The following is a 7,134-nucleotide window of genomic DNA, read 5'->3' on the forward strand; positions in this document are numbered from 1 at the left end:
CGTGTGTTCAATGTCATATGCAATTGGCGCCAGACCAAGAGGTGTGTTGTACCTTGTTGATGAGGTCATACCGTAGACCAGTAGCTCTGTGTCCACTCCATCCTCTCATCTAAGATCTCCATGGCATTAGACCACTGCTTACAACCTGGACAAACACCATAGTCAATACGATATCAATCATTCTTTCATTTGACCCTCGAGCCTATTGATCGCTTAACCAATCCATGACTCAAACACTCAATTAATCAATACCTCAATCAAGACTGACTGACCGACCGACCACGACCGACCCGACCGACCGACAGACAGACAGACACATACAACACACGACTGACTGATTGAGCGACAGACTGAGCGACAGACCGACGACAGACAGACAGACAGACAGGCAGGCAGGCAGGCAGGCAGGCAGGCAGGAGGCAGGCAGGCAGGCAGACAGACAGACAGACAGACAGACAGACAGACAGACAGACAGACAGACAGACAGACAGACAGAACGGTACCTCTTTGGTGTCTACAGTAGTGATGCCTCTATGAGTAGAGGGGCGTTGGACTCTGAGTATTCCACAAACACCAGCAGCAACTTCAGAGCTGTCTTCACCACCCAGGCGGAACTGAGACGCAGACGCGGTCAGTCAGACACGTCTATAGCATTTATAAAGGTCTTGGGTAGGACTCGACCGCGGATCAAATCCCCAGCCTCCAATATCAGGGCAGACACTCATAACAACAAGGCCCCGGAGTTCAAACAATCAACTACATTATTTATTAGCAGTTTCTAACAATCAACTACCTATTTATTGGTATTCAGTCAGTTTTTTACAATCAACTACCTATTTATTGGTATTCAGTCAGCAGTTATAAACAAATCACTACCTATTTATTGTATTCAGTCAGAGTTTATAACAATCACTACTATTTATTGGTGATTCAGTCAGAGTTTATAACAATCATCACCCTATTTATTGGTATTTCAAGTCAGTTTATACAACCTACTTTAGTACAGAGAAGACCAACAACTACCTATTTATTGGTAATTCAGTCAGTTAATCAATCAACTACCTTTATATCTAAACATCAACTACTTTATTGTATTGGTATTCATCAGAGTTTAATAACAATCACTACCTATTTATGGTATTCCGTCAGTTTATAACAATTCAACTACCTATATTGGTATTCAGTCAGAGTTTATAACAAATCAACTACCTATTTATTGGTATTCAGTCAGTGTTATAACAATCAACTACCTATTTTATTGGATTCAGTCAAGTTTATAAAATCAACTAACCTATTTATTGGGTATTCAGTCGAAGGTTTATAACAATCAATACCTATTTATTGTATTCAGTTCAGTTTATAACATCAACTACCTATTTTATTGGGTAATTCAGTCAGTTTATAACAATCAACTCCTATTATTATTGTATTCAGTCGAGTTTTATACAAATAACTACCTATTTATAGGTATTCAGTCAGTAGTTTATAACAATCATACTACTATGTTATTGGTATTCAGTCAGTTCTAACAATCAAACTACCTATTTATTTGGTATTCAGTCAGTTTTATAACAATCAACTATCCTATTTATTGGTATTCAGTCAGAGTTTATGAACAATCAACTACCTATTTATTGGTATTCAGTCAGTTTATAACAATAACTACCTATTTTTTGGTATTCAGTCAGTTCTAACAATCAACTACCTATTTATTGGTATTCAGTCAGAGTTTATAACAATCAACTACCTATTTATTGGTATTCAGTCAGAGTTATAACAATCAATCTACCTATTTATTGGTATTCAGTCATTCTAAATCAACTACCTATGTTATTGGTTCAGTCAGAGTTTCTAACAATTCAACTACCTATTTATGGTATTCAGTAGAGTTTTATAACAATCCAACTACCTATTATTGGTATTCAGTCAGTTTCATAACAACTCAAACTACCTATCTTTTGGTCTTCAGTCAGTTTTATAATCAATAACTACCTATTTATCTGTATTCAGTCGAGTTTTATAACAATAACAACTACCTATTATTGGTATTCAGTCAGTTTACTAACATCAACTACCTATATTGGTTATTCCAGTCAGTTTCTAAATACTACCTTTTGGTAATTTCAGTCCAAGTTCATCTACTATTTATTTGGTATTCAGTCCAGAGTTTATAACAATCAACTACCTATTTATTGTATTCAGTCAGCAGTTTATAACAAGTCAACTACCTATTTATTGGTATTCAGTCAGGTTTATAACAAAATCAACTAACCCTAATTATTGTATTCACAGTCAGTTTATAACAATCAACTACCTATTTATTGTATTCAGTCAGTTATAAACAATCAACTACCTATTTATTGGTATTCAGTCAGTGATAACAATCAACTACTATATTTAGGTATTCAGTCAGAGTTTATTAACAATCAACTACCTATTATTGTATTCATTCAGTCAGTTTATAAACAATCAACTACCTATATTGGTTATATCAGTCAGAGTTTATAACAATCAACTACCGATTATTGGATTTCAAGTCAGTTTTATAACAATCAACTACTATTTATGCGAGTGTGAATTCAGTCAGTTTTATAACAATCCAACTACCTATTTATGTTATTAGTCAGTTTATAACAATTCCAACTTACTATTTATTGGTATCAGTCAGTTTATACAGATCAAACTACCTATTTATTGGTAATTCAGTCAGGAGTTATTAACAATCAACTCACCTATTTATTGTATTCAGTCATAGTTTATAAAAAAACAAACCGATTTAGTGGTATTAGTTTGTACAGTAAAACAGATGCTGTAGCTGTTCACCTTTGAGCCAATGAGAGCGTAGAGCCATTGGATGGTCTCAATGTGACAGATGACTCCATTCATCCCATCCACATACAGCATGATCTGTCCCAGAGCTAAGAGAGATGGAGGGAAGGCGAGAGAGAGAGAGATGGAGAGAGACATGGATGTAGAGATGGAGAAGAAAGAGGAAACCAAAACAATAGAAGTTAACGTCCCTCTAGTCTAGAACGTTGTTCAATAGAAGTTAACGTCCCTCTAGTCTAGAACGTTGTTCAATAGAAGTTAACGTCCCTCTAGTCTAGGACGTTGTTCAATAGAAGTTAACGTCCCTCTAGTCTAGAACGTTGTTCAATAGAAGTTAATGTCCCTCTAGTCTAGAATGTCACCCCCATAAACACACCTGCTTGCATGTTAAACCTGTCACATATGACAAGCGTTTCAAACACACGGCAGTGTTGCTGACATGTGTTTCAGAAAGACCTAAAATAAAGCTTTTCCAACATGCAGGAATGTTGTCGACGTGTGTTTCAGAAAGACCTAATATAAAGCGTTTCAAACGCACGGCAGCCAGCGTTGTAAGATCTGACGTCTCTGCCAGGAGTTAACAGCCTGTGCTTAGCATCAAATACCAACAACATAGTATTCCAGCTGTTTGAAGCTGGTGTACGAAACCTAAGGTAAAAGACATACAAATTAAACTGAAGCAAGGGACGCATAGAAATGGTATACATAGAACAGATCTACCATTTGTTAGACTTGCTTTCAATGAGAATGACAGATCTATAAATCACATTTCTATGTGAATTTGGTCCGGTCAACCAAAAAAAGTGACATTTTGCAGCTTTAACTCTCTGCAGTGTTGTTCAGTATTCTAGACTTAATTATTTAGAGTAATGTTTGCTCTCATAATATCACCACAAATTTAGGAATTTGGGACTAAACACCTCCCTCTGCAACTGGATCCTGGACTTCCTTACGGTCCGACCCCAGGTGGTAAGGGTAGGCAACAACACCTCCGTCCACACTGTCCCTCAACACAGGGGCCCCACAGGGGTGTGTGCTTAGTCCCCTCCTGTACTCCCTGTTTACCCACGACAGTGTGGCCACGCACAACACCAACACTATCATCAAGTTTGTTGACGACAAGCCGGAGGTAGGCCTGATCACCGGCGACGATGAGACAACCTACAGGGAGGAGGTCAGTAACCTGGCAACCACTCCCTCAACGTCAGTAAGACCAAGGAGCTGATCGTGGACTACAGGAAGTAGTCCACAGTGTCGTGGACTACAGGAAGTAGTCCACAGTGTCGTGGACTACAGGAAGTAGTCCACAGTGTCGTGGACTACAGGAAACGCATCTGCAGGGTTGCAGTGGAGCAGGTCGACAGCTTCAAGTTTCTCTGTGTCCAAATCACTAAAGACTTGAAATGTTCCAAACACACACGCATGGTCGTGAACAACGTGTCACAGTGCCTCTTCCCCCTCAAGAGGTTGAAAAAGGTTGACTTTCCTTGATTTACTTTATAGTGCACTACTTTTGACCAGAGTCCTATGGACCCTTTTGGGTCCCATTTGAGACTCAGCCTGTGTATCGTGCTATATGGTGCTCAATCATCATGATGGTATTAATGACGCTCGTTAGCCGAATTAATGTCATTTAAACACTGCTTTACATCAGACAGCTGTTTTGTCTTTGGAAATTATAGATATTCACAGATGTGTGTGTTCCTATGTTTGGGTGGGGGGAACTGACTGTGTGGGGGAGATCTGGGCTATTGGGGGAACTGTCCTATGTGGGGGACTGTCTCTGTAGGGGACTGTCTATTGGGGGGAACTGGCCTATGTATGGGGGGGCTGTCTCATGTGGGGGGACTGTCTATAGTGGGGGAGTGTCTATGGGGGGGTGAGCTGTCTATGGGGGGGACTGTCTATGTGGGGACTGTCTATGTGGGATGGCCTGTCTATGTGGGGGAACTGTCTATGGGGGGACTGTCTATGGGGGGGGCTGTTCTATGTGGGGGCTGTCTATGTTGGGGACTGTCTATGTGGGGACTGTCTATGGGGGACTGTCTATGTGGGGGATGCCTGTTTATTTAGGGGACTGTCTATGGAGGGGACTGTCTACTGGGGGGACTGTCTATGGGGGAACTGTCTATGTGGGGGACTGTCTATGGGGGGACTGTCTATGTGGAGGGACTGTCTTGTTGGGGGGGGCGTCTATGGAGGGGACTGTCTATGGGGGGACTGTCTATGTGGGGACTTCTTAAGTTGAGGGGACTGTCTAGGGGGGGGACTGTCTATGGTGGCGGGGTGTGCACGGTGTCCTACGAGCGCACAATGCAAGTGAAGTGTGTGACTGTGTTTGTGTGTGTGTGTGTGTGTGGTGTGTGTGTGGTGTGTGGTGTGTGTGTTGTGTGTGTGGTTGTGTTGTGTGTGTGTGTGTGTGTGGTGTGTGTGTGTGGTGTGTGGTGTGTGTGTGTGTGTGTGTGGTGTGTGTGTGTGTGTGTGCGTGGTGTGTGTTGTGCGGTGTGTGCGGTAGTGTGCGTGTGTGTAGATAGCATACCATCTAAGGATGTAATTCTGGTAGTTCTTGGTCGCCTCTGCTCCAACCTTGATGAGCACGGTCAGACCCTCTGCCATCACAAACGTGACCAGGTCCTTATCATCCTGAAACACAACACTCCCGCGCAAACCACTCTAGAACGTTCTCACTTGTTGTACCAGGTGTCAACACTCTAGAACGTCCACGTGTTCGTCCCGTGTCAAACACATCTTGAACATTTCCTGTGTTTTCGTACCAGGTGTTTGCGTCAACCACATCTAGAACATTCTCACTGTGTTCGTACCAGGTGTCAAACCACATCTAGACGTTCTCACTGTGTTCGTACCAGGCGTCAAACCACATCTAGAACGTTTCACGTGTTCGTACCAGAGTGTCAAACCACATCAGACCGTTCTCACTGTGTTCGTACCAGGTGTCAAACCACATCTAGAACCTTTTCTCACCTGTTCGTACCAGGTGTCAACCACATCTAGAACATTCTCACTGTGTTCGTACCAGGTGTCAAACCACATCCTAGAACATTCTCACTGTGTCCGTACCAGTGTCAAAACCACATCTAGAACGCTTCTTCACTGTGTTTGTGTCAAACCCGGCGGAAAGATACATCAAATAAATCACCTAAACTTCAAATCAACTTTTCTTTTGTATCTTATTGGTGTTTATTTTGTTAATAGGTCATTCATTCTGCTCTTTGGCCAGCAGGTGGAGTAATAAGCTGTTTTTTTTTTTAAATGACATTTCATGTATAAATAAACCAGAAACCTGTTGGTGGTCATGACACTGGTGCTTGAAAACCTAGCTAAACACCCTTCTGGAGCATTGGGCACTGATGTATTGGATCCTCGTGTGTCTGTGTGTTGTGTGTTGTGTGTGTGTGTGTGTGTGTGTGTGTGTGTGTGTTGGTGTGTGTGTGTGTGTGTGTGTGTGTGTGTATGTGTGTGTGTGTGTGTGTGTGTGTGTGTGTGTGTGTGGTGTGTGTGTGTGTGTGTGTGTGTGTGTGTTGTTTGTGTGGTGGGGTGTGTGTCCGTCTGAGTCTGTGTCCGTGTGTGTAACATCAGTGTTACCTGAAATATTTGCGTTGAGAGCAGAAGAAGCACCTCCTCAATACGTCCATTGCAGTTGTAGATATTTCTGCAGAAAAGAGGAGTGAAAGAGAAGAGAAAGAGAGAAGAGGAGACGAGAGAGAGACAGACAGAGAGGGAGAGAAAGGGGACCGAGAGAGAGGAGAGAGAGAGGACAGACAGGAGGCGGAGAGAGAGGGACCGGGAGAGACGAGAGAGAGAGAGAGACAGAGACAACAGAAGCAGCCAGGAAGAGCGGACCGAGATAGAGAGAGAGGAGAGAGACAAGACGAAGAGAGGAGGAGCAGGGATAGAGACCACAGGGAGAGAGAGAGAGAACAGGAGAGGAGAAGAGGAGAGAGAAGCGGATGAAGAGGACAGGGAGAGACGCAGGGAGAGAAGAGGGAAGGAAGACCTGAGAGAAGAGAGACATGGGAGGGAGAGAGAGGAGAAAGAGAGAGAGAGAAGAGAGGAGGAGAGGAGAGGAGAGAGAGAGAGCAGGAGCAGAGAGAGGACAGACAGAGAGGACGCAGACGAGGGAGAGAGAGAGCGAGGACATGAGAGAGAGGCAAGCAGAGAGAGAGGAGAGAGAGAGAGAGAGAGAGAGAGAGAGAGAGGAGAGAGAGAGAGAGGAGAGAAGAGAGAGAGAAGAGAGAGATGAGCAGAGAGAGAGGAGAGAGAGAAGAGAACCAAATAATGCGAAAC

General features: G+C 42.8%; 1 pseudogene; it reads right to left on the reverse strand.

Annotated features, from left to right (window-relative positions):
• Window positions 1-5,880, reverse strand: part of LOC112077947 (FH1/FH2 domain-containing protein 3-like) — a 38,032-nt pseudogene extending 32,152 nt beyond the window's left edge.
• Window positions 5,881-7,134: the final 1,254 nt, after the last annotated feature.

Source organism: Salvelinus sp. IW2-2015, unplaced genomic scaffold (genome assembly GCF_002910315.2).
Source record: "Salvelinus sp. IW2-2015 unplaced genomic scaffold, ASM291031v2 Un_scaffold5086, whole genome shotgun sequence".
NCBI lineage: Eukaryota > Metazoa > Chordata > Actinopteri > Salmoniformes > Salmonidae > Salvelinus > Salvelinus sp. IW2-2015.